The sequence below is a fragment of the Acomys minous genome (assembly GCF_964271855.1).
Source record: "Acomys minous genome assembly, chromosome: 16".
Classification (NCBI taxonomy): Eukaryota; Metazoa; Chordata; class Mammalia; order Rodentia; family Muridae; genus Acomys; species Acomys minous.
The window spans coordinates 89,455,839-89,478,718 of NC_140498.1; positions in this window are offsets into that span (position 1 = coordinate 89,455,839).

Consider the following 22,880-nt stretch of genomic DNA (forward strand, 5'->3'; position numbering starts at 1 on the left):
GATTTTACTCCCTAGCTGTCAAGCAATTCTCAGTTTTCTGAGGAATCCAGAAATACAAAGAAAGTAAAAAAAAAATGCAAAGACCACCCCAAATGCCACAGTTCTTTTGATGCACAGATATCTTTGTTTGCTCGTTTTTGCTTTTTTTCTATTTATGTGACCATCATTTCCCCCCACAAAGGTTCCAAAGCAGGCTTACTGTTTTGTACTGTTTCCCTCCCATCTATAAGGCTTTCGCGGCATCGCGACTTGGAAGGTGGGATAGAGACCGTGGGATGGTTCAGAGGGCAAAGGCACTTGCTACCCAGCCGAATGTCCTGAGTTCAGTCTCCAGGTCCAACATGGTGGGAGGAGAGAATTACACCTTACAATTGTCTTCTGACAAGCCTGTGACACAGGCTTGTGTGTGTGAGTGCGCACACATGTGCACATACGCGCACACACACACACATACACACCAAATAAATGAAATCTAAAATTTAAAGATGGAATAGTAAGCTGTTTTATAGCCGTGTCTCCCAGTTTAAAAAAATTTCATTTACTTATTATTGTTTATTATTATGGTCATTGGTATTCATATTCACAGTAATTTTGAGACAGGGTTTCACTACCAGGTTGGCCTTGAACTCACAAACCTCCTGCTTCAGGCTTCTGGGTGTTGGTATGAGAAGTGCCTGCCTGCCCTACACTCAGCACCTTAGGGTTGGAGTTGTCTGAAGCCAAGTTTCTCTGGGCCAGTGACAGGTCCAGGAGCATTCTTAGAACTGGGTAAACAGAGCCCATACTTTGAATCATCAACAGACTATGTTATTGATTAATTCAGAACTCCCTGAGGGGACTGGCAATGGGCACGCCCACCTAGTTCCCCCTGGAAATGTGCTTCGTCGGTCTCCCAAGCTTCTCTCTTGATAGTCAAGATTGACCTCCATGGACCAAGACTCCATTTTGATGTTTCCCTGGAGAAATCCATAGCCTGCCCTCTCTAGGCTTCCTGCTGGCATAGCCCTTCCATGGGGCGAGGAGTCTGTAGAGCGGGCATGCTGTTTTAATACAACCACAATCCTCTTCCAAGCCACTCTGCAGACACGCAGTCCCCAGACACCCTATGCTTTGCACCCTGAGTCTGCTTCTGTGGACATCCTCCTGAGCAGTGGGCAAACTTCTGGTGTGCGTAGCCCTAGACCTGAGGCGCGGGAGGGGGCTTTGCTTAGATGGAGGCTCAGTGGGGCTTGAGTGTGTTTCCTCACGTCTGCCTGTGGCCTCTCACGGTGGGGCACAGGGTGGCAAAAGACAAAAGTATGCTGTGGACTGAGGCATCTTGCTCTGTGCCACCTCATGCCTGGACAGAACTCCAAGGAGACCGAGGGTCTGAGGATCCAACATTCAGACCCACCGAGTCATTATGAAAGCACGCTCTTCCAGACAGAGAATAGAAAAGATATTTAACTGTTGACTCATAACTTTTCAAATAATCTATAGGCCTCCATTGATTTCATGCCCTGGTGTTGGCAAATAACTTAGCCAGAGTCTGTGTAATTTTTGGCAAGGTGCTTGGGTGTGTGTGTGTGTGTGTGTGTGTGTGTGTGTGTGTGTGTGTGTGTGTGTGTGTGTGTCTGGCTAGCTCTAACATGGGCCAAAAAATACTTTCCTCATTAGAAGTTGGTGGGAATCCGGTTAATATAAACTAAGTATTTATGTTTGTGCCTGGTACATGGGAGACAATGGGCATTTATTATTATCATAATTATGTTTTGTTAAATATTAGATTCTTCCCAGTCTCTTTAGGCCTAAAGATAACTCATTGACCACACTTTTAATTGAATATTTGTGCACCTCTATAATTATTTCTTGGGGGGGGGGACTTCTTTTCACTAGACAGGAAATTTTCAGGTCAAAGAGGGCATGCTCTTCAAGTCTTTTGATATGGTAATGAAGGGCTTCCAGCCCGAGATTGGCTGAGTATAGTATTCATCAGATATAATTCCCGGCTGTTGAGGCTTTCCACACTAAATTATCGAGGTTGTTAGTGACATTTTCAAACCTAAACTCTTAGCTGGAGAAAGAAGCCCCCAAACTGAAAAGCTGGATTAACTCGAACAAAAACTAATTAGTAGCAGTCTGCAAGACCAGGAAACCCAAAAGATACACAATAAAGTCAGGGCAGAACCTGGAAGTCCTTGAGTCGGCTGTGGACTCCTTTCGGTGTGATGGGGCCCCTTATGTCTTCGCCTTTTCCTTCCAGAGCTCTGTGGCTGCAGGGCTCTTCTCTCTCACCCTCTCCCCTTACTTCGAGTTTGCAGAGTCGGCCTTTACCTCACTCCTGAAAAATCAGTTCTCCTCTGTGATCAGCTGTGAGCCCTCTGCAGCAGGTGGCTGCAGCAGGTAGATTGGGGTGGGGGGTGGGGGGGGTGGCAGGGAGCAGGTGTGACTTCCTTTTGTTAATGAGCTTGGAAAAGATGGCAGAAACCTGATGGAGTCAGGTTTGGGGTTTAGTAAACCCTTGGGGTTTTGTAATCCCAGGACCCCGGAGAGGGCAATACATCTCAGGCTGTCTAATTTACACTAGGACGCAAGGACGGAGCCAGGCTCCCTCATTCCTCTTCTCTGCGTTGGACACCAAAACTCTAGCCTATATAGGTTGCTTCAGTGGGAGCCTAGCTTGCTGGCTTCCAGAAGAGTTTAGCAGGATGGAGATGGGAGGAAGGCAGAGAGCAGGAAAATCAAAGTCAGTGTGGCCTTCTTCCTTCCTTTTCCTTTTCTTTTTTTAAGACTTATTTTTTTTTTTATGTATATGAGTGCTCTATCTGCATGTACACCTGCAGGCCAGGAGAGGGCATCAGATCACATTATAGATGGTTGTGAGCCACCATGTGGTTGCTGGGAATTGAACTCAGGACCTCTAGAAGGGCGGTCAGTGCTCTTAACCGCTGAACCATCTCTCCAGCCCAGTGGTCTTCCTTTCTAAGTGAGCACATCTTTCTGTATAGCTTTCCTGTGGCCCCAGCTCATACCACTCTTGGAGGACCTCACAGGCCTGCCTGAAGGATGCTACGTAGCATATTCCCGATATTCTAGCTGCTCTTAACTTTGTCCATAAGGTTCTGGGGCACGCTTTCCTCCCACCAAAGCGTGTGCTCTGTGAATGTGGCCTAACTCCAGGAGCACAAGCCAGCTTGCTGCTTCTCGCACGGCAACAGAGGCAGTGTGCCAGGCACATCTGAGCACTGACATTCAGTGGGAGATGGTTCTGACTCACGGAGTCTCCGTGGGGATGACTTAGTAGATGGAAGGCTGGGACCACCACAGAGGTACTCTGTACCTTCTTAGGCCTGTACCACATCGTTTCTCCAGCAGAGCAGGCTTGGGGCTGCCAGACTTCTCCTATAGTAGTCATCTTCTGGGACCCTCTCACCTCAGGGAGAACATCTCCATCCTTATCTAGAACATTCACTGAAGGGGACAGGGCCGCTTGCTGACTATGGGCCACTAAGAAATGGGATATCTAGAGGACCTGAGATGGACCCGTGTTCAATCTTCACTTCATTTTTGTTTGTTTGGTTGCTTTTCTTTTCTTCTTCTTCTTCTTCTTCTTCTTCTTCTTCTTCTTCTTCTTCTTCTTCTTCTTCTAAAGGCAGGTTCTCATATATCTTAGGATAGGTCCAAACTCATGGCAGAAGATGACTCTGAACTTCTTATCCTCCTGCCTTTTCAGTCCCAAGTGGTGGGGTTACAGGCACGTACCACTCCTGGCCCTGCCTCCCCACCTATCAGGGCATAACCATCTAAGATCACAACTGGTGGACCCTAGGAGAAGAAGCAAGGCAGGGGTGGTGGGAGGTTGGAGACCTCGGGCTGCAGTGAGCACTCGAGAAACAGACTTCTCAGGAGACGGCTTCAGTGAGACACTTCTGTTTAACTGGGGGCAGGGGCACATGCTAGTTAAACCTTTGGGGAATGGGTAGAGGCTTTCAGGTAAGCGTGCATCATTGGCCAGGGCCCAAGGTGCGGGGAATGACTTATTTGCATGAATAAGAGTTCCATGTGCTTGCTGGACACAATCTTATAAAGAGAGAGGAAATTTAATCTGTAATCTGGCTGCCAGGCTGCATGACCCACCTCAAGGGTGGCAGAGGTGAGAGCCATTAGGCTATGTACACTGGACCTGCAGGTCCAGAACCCCAGGAAGGGGTAGGTCTTACTCCTGCCAATCTCAAGACAATATTTTTGGGGTTTGGACATGCCACAACCTCACTCTTGCTCCAGTCTGGCTCCCCTAGTCACACAGCTCCCCAGCCCCACAGGTATGTGCCTCCATGCCTGGGTTGTGGCATTAGGGATAGAACCTGGGACTTTGTGCATGCTAGGCAAACACTCTATCCACTGAGACTCATCCACAGCCCTACAGGCTGCTCCAGGGCAGAGTGGTCACCAGGGTAGCAGAAGGAAGCAGGGGTTACTAGGCCCAATGAAGTCGCATCATGAAAGAAACTGCCAGCAAACAGAGGCAGCTTGAGGAAGAGATACCATAGAACCAAAGCTGTGAGAAGTTGAGCTCAGTGTTACAGAAACCCTACATGTGTTGCATGGCAGGGCAAGATAGGCACCACCCACTCAGAGTAGAACAGCCTCCACGTGTGGAAGGCACAATCCCTCACAAGGTTGCCCTCCCTTTAGAGGTCAGACGCAACTGGGGTCACCAGAGCCTCCATACTGCTACCATTTGGGATATAGATAGCTTCCCTGGGTTTGATGATTTGTGAGGATGACACAGATTTCTCTCAAGTGGTCACCATGGCAACAGGTTGAAGGAGGAAGGATGGTCAAGAGTGTCCTAGAAGTAGGCATAGAAAGGGAGTACCTGTGAAGTTTAAGCTTATCACACCAGAGTTATCCCTTCAGCAGAAAGGCAGCCCAATACAGTGTGACCCCAACTTTTCTGACCTAATGGATAATTGGATTAGGACATATTATTTCTTCAATAAGATTTCAGTATATTAGGCACAAGGGCAATGGGTGCTTCAAAATCCTGGTACCTAGCACAGGAAATGCCCAAGCAACTCAATACATGGCAGTTAGGGGTTGGAGAGAGGGCTCAGTGGCCAAGAGCACTAACAGGGCTTGCAAGAGTCCGGAGTTCAAGCCCACAACCACTTGTAATTCCAGGTCCAGTGAGGAGATATGCCCTCTTCTGGCCTCTTAGGGTACTGCATAAAGGTGGTGCACATATCCACACACAGATACACATAATAAAAATGAAAATTAGATTACAGTTAACAAAGAAGAGATGTGTTAATTAATTAATTGATGGTTTGCTTGTTGAATGGAGTTTGGGTATACTTAAAACAAGGCTAACACTGTCCAACACTTAGAACGTGGTGGGCTCTGCTCAAACTGATAATACTACTATTAAACATCGGTAAAATGTCTTTACTTACACTCATAGGAACTGGGACACAGAAAAGTTAAGAGACTTCCCAGAGTCTAGGCTGATTAAGAAGTTCCACTGAGCCATTTGTGCATGCTTTAAGATAGTAAGGTGTGTGTGTGTGTGTGTGTGTGTGTGTGTGTGTGTGTGTGTTGAGGGGGGTGCAATAACCTTTAGCCTATTGCAATTAAAACTAGGGAGAATTAGTATTCATGAATAAGGTATCACGTGATCTGTCCTTTGCCCTCCAGAGCTCACACAGACCTTAGAGATTAGCTCAACTTTCCCGAATGTTCTTATGCAACCGATATTGTGGGAAGAAAAATGGCTGGGTTGTGTAATCTCATTCCATTTCAAATGAACCCTAGGTACAGGGGCAGCTACTAAAACCTGCGGGGAGGCTAAGGTGCTGAAGGGCTGAACAAACTTGCCCACACTCACCCAAACTCGCCCGGCCTGAGGGCAAAAGGTGTTATGAGTGCACTGTGTGAGGCTCTGTCCACTCAACTTCTCAATCTTATAGCTGATGTCTATACAAGAGTGGCCACTGAGGGAAGAAAAACAAACCACACACACACACACACACACACACACACACACACACACACACACACACTGGCATCAAGGCCCAACACCCTATGTCTTTTGAGGATAGAAAGCCACAAGTGTTTCCTGGCCAGGTCCAGACACATCCTGTAGCCAAAGATACGTCCACCTCGGTTGATGACTTCTCTCTCAAGCCCTCACGCACACAGCCAAATGTACCCACTCCCCCAAAGACTTTCACACTGGCAGGAGGAGGAGCTGGCTCTTATCTTGATGCTTCAAAGAAAGCACCCCCATCCCCTCCTTCCCCCCACCCTACCCCACCCCTGTCTAGGCACCCTGCCCTGCAAGATGATGCTGACATGGAGACCTGGTGCAAAGCAACTCTGTATCCTCTCTTTGATCCTGGGGCAAGCAAGCTTGGCAAGCTCTGCTCTCCCAGAGCTCACCGACTTCGTATCTTGATTCTGTAATATTTATAGCTTGAAGTCATGCGTCCTTTGCTTATTTGCTTTTACTCAGTCACCCTCCCAGGGCATAAGAAGTAGAGTTTCAGAATCAAAAGGAAGCTTGCAGATGAGTGATTTGGCCAGCTGGGCGGACCTGGGTCTGACACTGCTCACTGCTTCTCTACCCACGCTTCAGCACTTTACTCTAGCAGCTGTCGAAGCTGTGGTTTTAATTTGGGGGTCCTCGGCCCCTTTCATGATGAAGAGACAGCTATAGATGACAGCATGCTCAAAGGATGCTCATAAGAGCTAGAGAGACTGGCTCTTTCAGGGAACCTGAGTCTGGTTCCCAGTATCCACATTGGCCGGTTTGCCCTGCAAGTTAAATGCCTGTTAACTCCAGCTCTAAGGCTCTGACACTCCCTCCTGGCCTACATGGACACCTGTACAACTATGGTACACTCTCAGACACATACACCTACATTTAAAAAATATTTTAAAAGGATCCACATTATTAAAAAGGATCGTGAAATCTGAAAGTTATGTTTTCAAGGGTTCACAAGGCCCCCAGAGCCTACCCTGAATTTTCTAGGTAGGAGGGTCCCTGGTCTTAGGTTACAAATGTCTGAGGACACAATGATGGATCCTCCGCAGAGAGGCCAGAGCTGTTCTCGACTTAGGCCAGTCTGATGGGATCCTTACTACGGCCTTTACTCTCTCCCTAAATACTTAAGCTCCACAGCCCTCAGTTTATCTATCTATACAATGGACAGATTTCTAGACCCGGCCTCACATCATTCCAGGGAGGACTCCGGGAGTTGCTGCATGGAAAACACCCAGGCTAAGGGTTATTGTTTGAGAAAGCGCCACTTCTGATGGGCCTAATTAAAGCCGCATCACCTGCCTTTTCTGATGTTGCCCCAGTGGTGGGAGCCTCATTCCCGCCCCCTCCCCCCAGGGTTGCAGTTTTCTCACCCGGCAAATGGGTTGATCTGCTTTGCAGACACGCAGACTTGATCAGTAAACACAGCTGAGGTAAAAGAAAGGTGAGAGCGATCTCACTGACTTGGGTCGTAAGGAAGGGAACAACTCTAGTTTCCTCGTCTCTGTGTCCTTACATCTGGGATCACATGCCACCACAACCTAGATTTTGCATCTAGGCCCTGGGGATCTGAGCTCAGGTCCTGCTGGCAAGGTAAGCAGTTTATCCACGGCACCATTTCTCTAGCCCTTGCAGTCGGATGGCATTACATGGGAAACTTTATTTGACTTAGGTTGTGGCGGGGGTCTCCAAAGTCTGCAGGGGGTTGGGCTCTCTTGATATTCCAGGAAGAGTAAGCGTGAGTTATGAGCTCCAAATACTTTAGTGGGATAGCTAATATTTGCTAATATTTCACAAAATTCATCAGGTCAGATATTAAAAGCTGCTTTTCATTAAAGTCAGATAGAAACGGATCTCAGATCCTAGGGAAGGGAGAGGGGGCTCTTGCACTGAGCTGATACGTTAATCTGAGTCCATGACCCCAACTCAACACAGCTAAACAATACCAGAGCAGGTCACGGGACCGAGCTGGCAGGACAAGAAAGCTATCCGCAAAGGTAGAAATGCTCACGAGAGCGCACCCTGACTCTATCCATTCCCCAGGGCAGTGGAAGTCTTTAGTTTGATTGGCATTGCTGCAGAGACCAGAGGAAGGAGGCTGAACAGGACCCTAGCATGACCTCAAAAGATTCTGAAACACTGAGGCTGGTCACGGCCATCACAGACAACATTCTGCCCCTGTGATGGCTTCATTGGCTCAGCCACGGGACAGAGGCGGGCGGGGGCAAGCATAGGATGCCTTCAGGTGTCAGGCATCAGAATCAAGGCCCTCCCCTCTTTTTAAGTTCTTGAACCCTGATGGAATCCCTTTGTCTCTGCTCTTCCCACAGGAAGGGAAAGAGAGCCAGCTACAACTAGGCAGAGAGGTGGAGAAATGAGCCAGGTGAGGAAAGAGCTGTCAGGGGACAAAATTTAGAGACCCTTGTCCACAGAGCTGCAGAAAGCGATGGTTTCCCCATCCTGCGCCATCAGCAGACAGTTGCCTGGGGTTGCAGGTTGATTTATGCCTTGCAGATTGCTGCTGGTGGCATAATTCATCCCGAGGAGTAAGGCTTAGGTCAATATATGTTTAAGTAAAAAGGTTCTGTAGGGCCCCAAGGGGACAGGCTGGGAAAGGAGCCTCCTACTGCCAGGAGAAGAGAGGCTAAGAAAAGCAAGGTTGTGGAGTGAGAAAGGGAGGGGAGGCCATGCAGAATCAGAGAGGCTGATGGGTAGAGCTCCCTGGTCCCAATGGCTTTCCTTGCATTTGGTTTCATTTCCTTCACTTTGTGGGTTCAGTGTTTAAGAACAGGTGTAATTAATGTACTTAACACATGCATTAGGTATGTCAAGGGGCAGGGACAAATATGTGATATTTCACATATGTACATACATAAGTCCGTATGTAGCTATTCTAAAATACAGTATAGTTTTATGGCTCCCAAACACCGAGACAGAGACCTGTTACTTTTATTAATAAGCCTTAAAACACTAAGCTGGGCAGATACCCATCTATTCTAACCCATCTACACTAGTCTGGTTGCTTCCCAGCCACGTGCCTTCTTACCTGCCATCTAGTGTCACCTTGGTTGCTCCTGCTCCATCTTTGTCCTCATGGTGACCTCCCTATGGTGATTGCATCCTTCTCCCTCAGCCTTTCTCTTCCTCTCTGGTATTTACCTGAGAACCCCCTCCCCTGACTTTCCTGCTCAGCTTTATTAACCGATCAGAGATGATGGAGAACAATTTTTATCCAACACTGAGACAAGAGATTCTTCATAGAAATGAATGCAACCAGATCTCAGGACACCGAAATCAGCATCTGAATACACAGCACACAAGACCATCTCCCAACAAGCTATGGCTATCGCCTATCTATTATGACCTGACTGCCTTATTATTTATATGTCTGGTTTGCTTTCTGATGCTGTTATAAAACACTCTGACCAAAATCAACTGGGAGAAGAAAGGGTTTATTTTATTCTGCAACTCTCAGGTCACACTTGATTGCTGAAGGGAAGTCAGGGTAGGAACTCAAAGTGGGAACCTGGAGGCAGGAACTGATGCAGAGGCCATGGACGGGTGATGCTTACTGCCTTGGTCCTCGTGGCTTGCTTAGTATGCTTTCTTATAGACTCTAGGACCAACCTACCCAGAAATGGCATCATTCACAGTGATGACCTGGGCCCTCCCACATCAGTCACTAATTAGGAAAATGTCCTACAGGCTTGCCTACAGGCCAGTGTGATGGAGGTATTTTCTCAATTGAGATTCTCTCTTTCCAGAGATTCTAGCTCATGCCAAGTTGACGCTCCCCCAAAAAGCATACTATTGGTTCTCTCTCTCTCTGTCTCTGTCTGTCTCTGTCTCTCTCTCTCTCTCCTTCTCTCTCTCTCTCTCTCTCTCTCTCTCTCTCTCTCTCTCTCTCTCTCTCTCCCTATCTATGTACCATCTATCTGTCTGTTTAGCACCTATTTATGTATGACCTATCTATCATTTACCTATCAATCAATCATCTATTATCTATCTACTCATTTCTATGTGAGTCTATCTGTATAACTCTCTTTTGTCTATGTATCATGTCTGTCTGTCTATCTATCTATCTATCTATCCATCCATCCATCCATCTATGTACAAATACTCAACAGTGCTTTCTCTGTTGTGCACACTGAGGACACACTACATACTACAGAAAGCAGAACTGGATCTTCATTTATGCTGTCTTGTCCCACACTGAAAGGCTAACTAGAGATGTGTGGAGGGTACAGTGGGCAGGATAACCAGAATACCATCGAGCCTCAGAAAGATCTCATCAGCCTTTGCCTGCAGCCTGTCCACCTGCCAGCCCACGCTCCTGAGCCTCAGACCAGGAATACCTGCTCATTACCACTGTCAGTATAGGTGGAGCTGCTTGGAAATTTCCAGGCAAGTTCAGGTGCTTCTTATCTGAGTTCTGTTCCTGGAAGTTTCTAGAACCATGACACATCCACCATCTCCATATTCCCAAACAATTTCTTACATGACAAATTTCTTTTCTCCCTAAACCCAATGCACTTTGCTACTTGGAGCCTGGAAGCTGACTCACAGGGCACTGAGCTATGAGTGTGGCTTAACCTCGTTTCTCTTGTATGAAGGGGCCTGGGGGGAAACAGAGTCACAGAGCCAGTCCTTCCTGTGTGACCTCTGCAGATAGAACAGGTATTAAATGGGAAAAATAAGATGCCAGGCAACAGATATGATATGGAGAAGTTTATTACAGAAGTGTCAGGAGAGCAGGAAAGGGGAGGGGCATTAGACAGAGAAAGACAGGCAGACAGACAGACAGACAGACTGGGTGGGCTTGCCTGGGCAGGGGCACACCTAGTGGCAGGCAGGTGATGATATCATAGGTTGCTAGGCAGGCTGAGGACAGGTATGCTAACAACAGGGTTAACAACATTCTAGTACCAAACTGGTAGACCCAAGACTGCCTCATCCCTGAGGGTTTATGTATGTAGAAAACACAAGATGCCAGGCAAGTGAAGGCCATGGAACGTTTGGAACGCACGTGCATGAAGTATCATCTGCCTCTCATTTATCTGAAATAGAAACTGAGCCAAGTACTCCATGCTGTATCTAGAAATACTGGGACCCAGTTGATAGGGGTTTGGGATAAACTGCAGGACAGTGGCAACTGTAGGAAGGGACCAGACCATCACCTCCACACCAGACCTGGCCATCTGAGCAGATAGCCATGAAAACAACCCACAGGGAGGGACAATCCCAGGGGCAAGGCCCTGCGATCCACACATTAAATTCAAGTGCTGTGTAGATGCCATGAGATGGACTCCACGCATAAGGAACAACGCAGCCTTTCCAGAAAGGGGACCGGGAGTCCAGTTGACTTTGTCATTTATAGGTGGGTTTTGATAAGTAATCAACAGGGGGCTGACTCAACAGTCCTTGCAAAGGAGGAAAGTTAGGAAGTGTCTTCTCTGGGGTCTGACTCTAATCCACTACAGAACTAAGGCTCCAGCCCCCAACCCCTACAAGCCTCTGTCACCGCCCCCCCCACCCCCGCATCCTCACCAGGGTCCTCAGATCACTTTGAATTGTGGGGAGCTGGCTTTAGAGAGATTGCATCCAGGGAAAACTCAGAGAGAATTAGGCTGCTTCCTGGAGCCCTCCGCGCTACTTCTGGCTTTTTTTTTTTTTTAAAGCCAGGCAATGCAAACTCTCCAAATTGCTAACTCTCCAGACTCTCAGTGTGAGGTCTAGGAGACAAGGGAGACCATACTGAGCCGTCCCCCCCACCCCCAGCACCTTCTGCGGTGACACTCAGCTGCACTGTCTCTGGCCATCTCCTGTCTCCTCTTGTAACCTGGCCCTCCAACACCTGGCCACTCCATTCGGTGAGTCTCGGCTTTGCAGGCTCTGTGATCTTAACTAAGCATCTCCACTAATCTCTCTGGGCCTGACCTCCCTTCTTCTCAGCAGGAGATGAGAATATTTACCTGTAACAAAGCTCCCTGAGCCCCTTTGATAAAGAGCTCTGTGTTAACAAAGCTGAAAGTGAATTCTTTTTGTAATGAACCAGCACGATGTGGGGGCTTGTCTTCATTTGTGTCCCCCCTCCCCCACACCCCCTCCCATCTCTACACTCTGGAAGGTGTCAGGTCTGCCCTCCCTGCCCTCTCTGGGTTAATTCGCTACTACCGGGTTTACATGGGCCCTCCTTCCGCGTTGGGGGGACCCCAAACTTTCAAACTTCATAGCAACTTTAGTGTCTGGGTAATTGTTTCCAGGAAGCAGCTAATAATTCCATTCACTAGGCTGTTAACACCAGAAAGGTACTTCAATATTTATGATCTACTGAGCTGGAGTTGCTGGGGGCTGGTTGTGTCAGGGGTGGGGGGTGGAGGAGGGGGAGGGGTGGGGGAGGGGGAGGGGGAGGGGTGGGGGAGGGGATGGACAACACGCACATAGGCGGAAAGACAAGGAATGCCTGCAGTGTTATCCTTAAGAGAAATCCACGTTAAGAAGGTAGATATAGCTAGGACACCACAAAGCTTTCCAAACTTGGACTCAGATCTGTCACTGCCACACTGAGGATTTATTTATTTATTTATTTATTTATTTATTTATTTATTTATACGTGGCTTTTAAATACAGGTGTCTCCAGGTGTGGGATTGTCTTGGGCAGGACAGGTTTGCTTCACTGTACTCTGTTACTCCTGCTAAACAAAGGTAACTCCGCCCGCCCCCCTCCCTTCCCCCCCCCCCCCCCGCTGGCCACGCATCTGAAACCACACTGAGAGCTGGGTGTGCAGAGTGGCAGAGGTGAAGCCACAGTCTCCCATAGATGCTAATTTAGGCATGAGAGCAGCCACAGCTCCAAATCGCCAAGGACCGTGTAAATCTACACCGCACCCCCCCACCTCCACCCCCCACCCCCATCCCCACATCACACCACCACACCACACCAAATCACACCACAAACACACTTCGATGAAGGAAAGGAGATGGAAAGAAGTGGAGGAAAGGGAAGGGAAGGGAAAGGAAATTCTCCAGCTAAAAACCCAGGAGAGGTGAAAAAAAAAAATCAGTATTTTTGACTAGACCGCTATAGAGTCTAAGAGGACTCTATGAGACTACACTCCTTCTCTTGTGAACAGAGAAGGACGCTAAGGAGACACAGACGTGGGAATCCTCCTCCCCCTTTCTCATCAAGTTCTGCTGTGACATGGGGTGAAGCTCTGTTGACCTTCTCAGTCCCATGATGCTCTTGGCAGATATGACCCTCAACTATCCTTATGCCAACAGAGACAGTCTTAACACAGGGCACATCCTCCTCACCACAGTAGGACACGAAGAGGGGCAAGCGTTATAGAGAGGAGAAAACCACTGATGCAGGATCTTCCGCCATCTGCTGAAGTATGAAAAGAACTAAACAAATCTGTATGAAGTCTTTGGCATGCCCTCAAACAGACCATGAATGAAAGTAAGCAGACACATGGTGGGGGGGGGGGCGGGGAGAGGGAGGGGGTGGGGGGGAGGGAGGGAAACTCTTTGCGAATTAAGCTATAGAAGAAAATACCACCCAGGCTTCCTATTGGCCTCTAAGTAGCACACAGGACGCTAGGATAGTGTTGGAAGGGATTTGAAAATTCAATCACAGAAGTCAGCCAGAAACCCCAGCAGTTTGGCTACTTGCAAAAATAAGAAGATTGAAATAAGAGCCGGCGCTGTACAACCTCATGCTAAAAAATGTCTAGCGCGTAGCACAGACTTGCTCACCACACCCAACCCAGGGAAATCTCAAGTCAAATAGGAAACGACAATCAGCAGTTGTCAAGCCCAAGATGACACAGACACTTGGGTGGCCTGTTACTTAGTGAGGGAAGCAAAGCAAGGCTCGGAAAAGAAGTAAGAAGACACAAAAATGAGCCAGGTGGGAATTGAGGGGGAGGAGGGGATGGTTGAAAAGACACTAACCCGAGCAGAAAGCCGGAGGAATAGGTTCCTTCAGAGCAAAGAAGCAATGGCCTTGAAAGCAAGTCCACAGAAAACCATCTAAACAACGGAGAGCAAAAGGTTTTTCAAAAAGGAATAGAGTGTTGAGAACCTTCTAGATCATAACAACAACAACAACAACAACAACAACAACAACAAAATCTGATGTGAGCTTCATCAAAGTCCCAGAGAAGAGCATGAGGTTGAAAATAATTCATTTTGGAAAAACAGTAACAGGAGAAAATACCATCAATTTTGGAAAAAGACACAAATGTATGCATTTGGTGTTGTAAACTGTGTCCTGGAAGCATAACGGGTGGCATCTTCACCAGCACAGTGACAACTACTTGCAAGAAAGGCCACAAGGCTGACTGTTGATGCCTGTCATAAATAAAGGAGGGGTTAGGGGAGGTAACTGGATCCTCACCTGAGATTCCAGCTGTTTCTCCTGGCCAGTTACATTGCTGTTTGGTCCTAACAGCCCGTGTTCTCATGATCCGCAGAGGGACTACAGTCTATAGACTGCTGAAGGCTAACTGAAGGGGAGACTCCACGTATGCAGATGGGGTGCACTATCCATGTGGGGTGAGGCTTTCTGGGTGTGGATGCTTGAAGTCTTTTCTCCTTCTGTAAAGCAGCCCCTCATCCATCTCTATAACGGAGCCCAATAAACTCATTTGTTCCCCCCCAAGTTGGACTTTAGTAGGATGATATTTGGGACCTCCTATGAGCTACACATCTCTGTATATCTCCCCAGGAAAGGATTTCTCAAAACATGGCTAAATAGAGCCTCAAACAGAAATAAAATAAAGATGTGCACATAGGAACATCATTGTCAATCTTATTAAACTTATACACACACACAAGCAAAGAGTTAAAACAGCCAAATAGAAGCCATATCTTATGAAATACCCAACTGATACAGATTTCTAAAAAAAATTGCGGAAGACGTAAAGAGCTGTCACATTTGTAAAAATAAAATAAAATAAAATAAAAAAGGCATATCAACTCTAAATCCAGCACACAAAAAAATATGTATTCATGCCTGGAGGAAACATAAAAAAATGTATACAGAGATATCCTCAACAATAACATAGCTATGTGAAGGTAGAATATTAAAAAGTTATTAAGTAGTATACAAGAAGACAGGAAAGGAAAACTAGGGGCAAAAAGTAGAGGGAACAGGAGGAACACATGCAATAAAGTGTCAGACTTAAACTCCATGATATAAGTAATTGCACTAAATATAAGTGACCTAAACGCAGTGATTAATTGGCAGAGACCTACTTTCAACATCATGAGGTAGACTAACGATGAAGAAGTGAGTTATACTATTTGTCAAAACGAAGTGGGAATGACGACATACGTATGAGTGAACGTGAATCCATGGCAAAATGAATGTGCTCCAACTCACTGTTGGGAACAGGCACTTAGACAGATGCGCTCCGCATAGCGTCCCACAAGGTCTAAGCAGATCTTGTGTGTCTTCACAAAATCTAAAGGGTCTGTGCACTCTTGTGAATTTTGTGAGTCCCGGCAGAGACCTTGACACAATTTGGGAACTAACGTCTAGAGCCAAATAGACTCCACAGTTCATCAGGCGAGCAGACTCTGTTGGCTCTCCTTCCTTGGGGAAGCAGAAAGAGGCTTTCGGATGAGGGTATCACAGTTAGTGGGCAAAGGAGGCTTTTGCTGCACAACACTGCTGCTAGGAATGTTCCACAGCATCTTCCAGTCCCGTCTCCTTCCTTTCTTTTCTATGGCGTACTCCGCTGTAGCCTCCTGAACTTGCTGTTTTCAAATACACCTGTCCTATTTACGTTCCAATGGTCTTGTGACTAAGGGGATCAGACACAGGGTCTTGTGCATGGGAAGCCATGCCTCTACCACTGAACTGCGTCACCAAACTTCTTTGACATTTTGAAGTAGATGCCATGGCCGAGGCAGGCCATGAACTTGCAGTCTACTGCTTTAACCACCCCCCCCCCCCGCGAGTAGCTGAGACTGCAGACCCACGTCACCAGGTCTGGCTCCAATAGTGTTTGAATTTACTATTCCAGCCTCCTAGACTGCCCTCTCTCCAAGTATCTAGCTAGCTAATTCTCCATCTTCCTTAGTATGTTGACTTAAAAGTCACCCGTTAAAGAGGTCTGCACAACCAACCCATTTACAACTGCCTTCCACCATACACTCAGGTCCGTAACTCATATGTTTTTCACAGTCCTTACTACCATGAGACTATACTCTTGATTTCTCATACGACGTCTCTCCCCCACTAATACAAGACTCACAAATGCAGGGGAGTTATAAAATGGACCCTGTTTGGCATTGTGAACCCAGCAGCTAGGATAGTATCTGCTACATAGTATGGGCTCAAGAAACATTTGTAGAGTAAATGTTGAAAGTGGGTTATGAGCCTCTAAGGAAAGGTCATTGGCATTTGTAACACCATACATGGTCTGAAGAGTATGTGAGCAATGGAAAGTATTGAGATCCATGGGTGAGGGAGCACGAACTAAAACTATCATCTATGTCTGTTCCTAATCACGATTAACAGCAATAGTAGTTGCTACCTATTACCACTGATAAGCCACCCTTGTCGCTTTTTCACTCATTAATTTGATGTTAATATATTAATATGTATTATAATATTTTATATATAATAGATTCTATATTATTATAAATAATCTCTACAGTATTTTCCTTTTTATTGTGATGTTTTCATACATGCATATAATGCAGTCTGACCATATTCTTTATCTTTCACATGCCCTAATCGCTTGGTTTTCTTTTTTCTTTTCTTTCTTTTTTTTTTTTTCAAGAAAGAGTTTCTCTGTGTGGTCCTGACTGTCCTGGACTCGCTTTATACACCAGGCTGGCCTCAAATTTATAGAGATCTGTCTGCCTCTGCCTCCCCGAGTGCTGGGATCACAGGTGTGTGCCATCAAGCCCAGCTCCCCTCATCGCTTTTGCTGTGGCATATCCTTTGTCTCAAGTAATGTCCAGCATTCCAGGATGCTGTACAAGCATGAATTGAATCGATGGACATTGGACAGCCTCATGCTGTGGGCAATCAAGAAATTGTTGGCTCTTGGGGGGAAGGAAGGAAGGAAGGAAGGAAGGAGGGAAGGAGGGAGGGAAGGAAGGAAGGAAGGAAGGAGGGAAGGAGGGAGGGAAGGAAGGAAAGAAGGAAGGAGGGAGGAAGGAAGGAAAGAAGGGAAGGAAGGAAGAGGGAGGAAGGAAGAGGAAGGAAGGAGGAAGAGAGGAAGAGACAGACACTTTCCTGTGCTGTGATAGCCACCTAGCTGTTGTGTTGCCTTCACATCTGCGCTATTCACGTCTCTATAGTGTAAAGATGAAACCTCAGCACAGGAAGGCTTAGGAACCTGCCTATGGCCAAACAGCTAACCAGCAGCACCTTTGGATAAACCCTCCATCTAGCCAACTCCTGATGGCCAGCATCCCTCCACCCCTTCACTCCTTTCCTCCTACTACCCTTGAAATTGAAGCCTCAGTTTCCCCCTAAGTAGTAAGTGTCAGAGAATCTGGAATCCCCAGCTTTATAATTTACATATCTATCTATCTGTCTATCTATCTATCTATCTATCTATCTATCTATCTATCTATCATTGTGTGTGCACACCCATGAGTGTACCACAGTGTGCACATGGAGGTCAGAGGACAACTTGTGCGTGTCTGTTCTTTCCATCATATGCTCGCTCTATTCGCATATGTGTCCTGGGGGATTGAATTCAGGTCATCATTCCTGGCTGCAGAGTGCCTTTGCCTGCTGAGCCATCTCTCCGAGCCCCTTTATTTTTAACACATACACACAAAACGCTGAGCGCAGAGCTCAGAGTGCAGCAAGCACTCAGTCAACATTCCTGGTTGTGATTGCCTAGCCTGACAGCGAGCATCCATCCGGTGCTGGCCTCCTCTCTCCGGGTCTCTAACTTGCGGGAAACCTCATCAGAAGGGGCATCTTTAACTGAACAACTCCGAACACTACTTTTAAATATTTAATGAATTCCTGAGGCTCCTGGAGAGTGGAGTGAGAAATGTCCTGTAAAAATCTATTAGTGCTAATAAAATACCAGCCAACAGGCTGCCCATTACCAGCAATTAAGGTTTCTAAGAGGGTCAAATAACCCTTTGCAATGATTTGTGCACATCCCTTTCTTCGTTTTATGTAAGCTGGCATTATTTTCTGTTTAAGGCCCTGGCCCCTTGGTCTGCACTCTTCACCCAGTTCCAATAGATGTTTGCAGATGCTGAGGAAGTGTTTGTAGTCCCCACTCATGCCTCATGGACCTATCGAGAACCCAACACAGACATGTGGATGCCGAGCTGCAGGTCATACCTCAGATATTGAAAGATGTGTTGCCGACAGCAAAGCTGGAGGAGAAGGGTCACATCTAAGCTCTCTGACGTCAGACAGGAAGCTACACGATTCGCAGTTTGCCCTGCTGCGTTTCAGTCCGGCTTTGATCCGGTATCCTCCTCTCGCTTTCCTCTAATGCTTTTGGAATGGTAGTGTTGTCCAATGCCAACGTATGTTGAAAATATAGAACTTGTTTTCGTTTTTTTTTTTAAACAGGGAGTTATAATTAAAAGACTGCCTTGAGTCTCAAGAGGGACTTCAGACTTTTAAACAGCGCTGAGACTGTGAATGATTAGGGGGACTCCTGAAGTTGGAATAATGCATTTTGCAATTATGACATGGCTGCAGCCTGGCGTGGACCAAGGCGTAGAATGTGGTGGTTTGAATGAGGATGCCCCCATAGGCTCATATATTTGAATACTTGGTCCCTAGCTGCTTGGAAAGGATTAGGAGGCGTGGCCTGGATAGAGGAAGTATGTCACTGGGAAGTGGGCTTTGAGGTTTCAAAAGCTCACATTATTCCCTGTTATCTTTTATTGCCTGTGATGCTGTCTCAAGACATGGGCTCTTAGTTATTACTTGAGTGCTGGTGCCCGCCTCCCTGCTGCCATGCCCCCAGCCATGAAATTGCAAGCAGCCAATAAACTATTTCTTCTTTGAGTGGCCTTGCACATGGTGTCTTATCTCAGCAGTAGAAAAGTAACTAAGACACTCACAGGAAGATTGTAACAGGCAGAGGTATCAGAGGACTGCGGAGAATAGGGTTTTACACTGCGCATGTAACCCACAGTGGCTGAGGAGGTAATGTACAAAACTCACATAAAACCAAGCCAGCCCAACTCCCAGCATGGATGAGGGAAGGGAGCCACAAAAAATCCCAGTGCTAGTTTGAAGAGCTGTCGGCATTAGCAGCTGAAGACTACTAGAGGAGGGAGAGAGTCCATTTTCTTCATGGATGCAAACCCTATAGATTGCCAGTGCACACCCATGCATATGCAGGCAACACTAAGTGGACTCAGTGAACTTAAAAAAAAAAAAAACCACATGGCTCAGTGAACTTAAAACACACACACACACACACACACACACACACACACACACACACACACACGATGTTGGGAGGGAAGTGATAGGGAGAACACAGGGGAGGTTTGAGGAAAGAGTGTGGATGGGTTTGATCAAAGTACTATAGATGCATGCATGGAATTTTCAAACAATAATTTTTTTCTAATGTTTCTTTGGGAGAAAAATTGACAGTCCCACATGAGATGTTTTGACTAGGGTTTGCTTGATTTTCTTAGCTTCTTGTATTGGGGGGTGGAAAAAAAGGAAGAAAAGACTCTCTTTCCTCTTTGCTTATTGATGAGCCTGGAGAAGAGAACTCACATTCAGTCATTGTGGCGGCGATCGGTGGCAATCAGTGATCGTCTTGGTTGTCAGCTTGACCCATCTGAAAATGGGAAACGCAAATGCAGGGTTGTGTCCATCTCCTCAGCATGCACTGGAAGCTGGTGCTTCATTCAGCTGTTGTCACACACACACACACAAACACACACACACACACACACACACACACACAAACACAAACACACACACCTACTCACCTAGAAAGGGAGACCACAACAGACCAAAGTTATGATTACAACAACATCCAGCTTGGTGAACCAATGAGTTTTATTAGGGGTTACTTTCAGTAATTTGGATGAAGGGTCACTTACAGAAGCAGAAGTGACTCACAGACAACTCTATCACCAGAGCTCTCCCCAGCTCAGGTGGAAACCTGAAGTGTGCTTCATTGCCTGCAGGTAGCCCAACCAGTTGCAGTGTCCTTTCCAGGTACATCAGTTGGCTCGAGCCTCTTCCAGGCACATGGGCTTGCCTGAGAGTACTCTTTACAGTTTGGCTCATCCAAGAGTGACTTATATACTCTTGAAAATGGAAGAGCCTAGTGAATCTGATCAGCTTCAGGGACTTCCTGAAGCTGTTTGGAGTTTACTTTCTCTCTTAAGGAGCATCCCCAAAGAACGGGCATTTTTTCACCTCCTCTATAACATTCTGTTTTTTTCCCTTCCTTGTAAACATCTTGTCTTAAAATATTCCTCTTGTTTTACTTTCCCTTTACATCTTATGTCTTAAGATGTTTCCCTCCATGATGGAAGGGTTTAACCTCAGAGGAAACACTACACAGCAGCAGAAGCCTCGTAGTGACACGTCACTTCCGTCAGTACGCAATGGTCACAAGGCTACTTCTCACCTTTAAATGTTAAATGATCAGGAAGTATCTCTTCTTAGCAAGGAAAAGAGACCCAGACACTGGTGATGACAAACGGTGTCTGTCACCATGCTCATTCAATAGTTACTTAATAAAACATCAGAGAGATGGCTCAGTGGTTAAGAATGCATATTGCCCTTGCAGAGGACCTGCGTTCAATTCCCAGCATGCTTTATCAGGTGGTTCACAAACAGCTGTTCCTCCCTCTCCAGGGAGAACGTCACAACCTCTCATAACATCCATGGGAAACTGCCCTCACATGCACATACCCCATGCAGTTGTGCATGTCTGAGAGTAGACAAAGAGAGTAAGGAAGCAGACAAAATCTGAGACTGTCTGCTCCGTGAGACAGAGGCATTGCCTTGTTCACTGCTAGGTCCCCAGTGCTGCTGGGACGGGGGCAGCGACTCACTAACTGCTTGCTCATTGAACAAATGAAGAAATGAACCATTTGAAACATAACGACCTTTCTTATCTCTGTGACAAACACTCAGCAGAAACAACTTATGAGAGAAAGGATTGATCCCGGGTACAGCTTCGTGGGGTTCACCATGTAGTTGCTTGTTTCCTTGCACATAGGAAGAACACCATGGTTGTGGGAGTTGGTGTAATGGAACTTCCGTTCCTCTTGGCATGAAATACAGGAAATGGAGAGGGAAAAGAAACCCCTCAGAACCCACCTGCAGGAACCTACTTCCTCCAGGTAGGTTCCAACTTCTAGAGCTTTCCAAACCTCCCTCAAATAGCCCCACTAGTGGGGAGGAAGGATTCCACACAGGAGGCTGTGGGAAACACTCCGAAGTCAGACCACAGCAGGCACCACGAAACAGGACACAGCGTACAGTCTCAGTGACTCTGTCTGTCACGGTCAACCATGTCTAAGAATGTGGGAGGGAGCCATCTTGGATAAGCAATTTGCAGGAATGCCTATCTCGGGTTTAAGTTGGCACACAGAGGCATCTAAATTGCCGAGCAGGCATCTTCCTGGGAACTTAGTAAGCTGGAAACAGGCCAGGCCGACAGGCTCCCTCTTGTCTTTTCCATCTTTAGGTGCAGGATCTGAGGGGGCACCCAGCTGTTTCTGATCACAAACCTGCGTCAGCTCCATCAGCATCCCTCTGGTTGGGAGATGGCAACAGATGAATGGAATGTGGAGGACAGACATGAGAAGATGTCCCGCTTGCAAAGCAATTGCTGGAGGTCACTGAGACAGGAGAGTGGAATTTTATCTCCTCTAAATCCTCCAAGCTTAGGGAGACGACTTCATTCTCTTTGCAGAATTTACTTGGCTAAGCCGGCCTTCGCCAGCCACACAACTCCATGACAATAGTAATAAAAGTCAGATGGTGGGGGGTGACAACCTCTCCTCCTCTTTATTTTAATAGGGGGAATTTACAATGTCCTTTTAAAATATAATCTACTTATTGGGTCACTGGTCTTTTAGAGCCCTTCCCAGGGAAGGAAGCTGTTTCCGTGTTGGCATCCTGGTGCATAGGCCTCTCTTGGCAGATCTTTTGTGGATGATGTAAAAGCCAAGAAATGTATCTAAGACCCCCACACACCATCTTTCAACTCCAGTCCTCATGTGCACGGACCCTTCATACCCACAGCCTTTGAGGATCTGGTCTCAACCACACGGTGCTCAACAGGGCAACAGCCAAACGGTATACTTCTGTTTGAGTTCTGTCTTTGTCCCAAAGTCCGTCCCTACATGCTGCCTGTTAGGATCATTGTTCAGCTGCATGTTGTCACTGGGATGGATGGTCCGTCCCCCGTAGCACAGGGCTGCAGAGCATGGCTAGTTGGTCAAGGGGACGTGGGAAACTGAGTCACGGACCTGAAGCCCTGAGTAAAGTTTACCAGTCCATGTTACAAAGAACAAGTAGAGTAAAACAGAGGCTTGATGGCGAGCATGAGGTCATGATGTCAGTTTACATGCATGTGAGTCCACCATGGCAGCTTACATGTTCTGAAGTCATGAGTCTAACATGTCAGCTAACATAGATGATATCCTGAATGCACCATGTCAAGGTAATCTGTCATGGTTGGCTAACGTACATGGTGTCATGAATCCACCATGTTGGCTAATACGCTGTGAAGTCATGATGCTACATGTCAGATAACATGTAATGATGTCATCAGTTCACTATGTCAGATAGCATGTCAGGATGCCATTTCCAAATTCTGTAACTGCCCCAGGTTATGCCCTAGGCAGACAGTGCTAAGTGATCAGG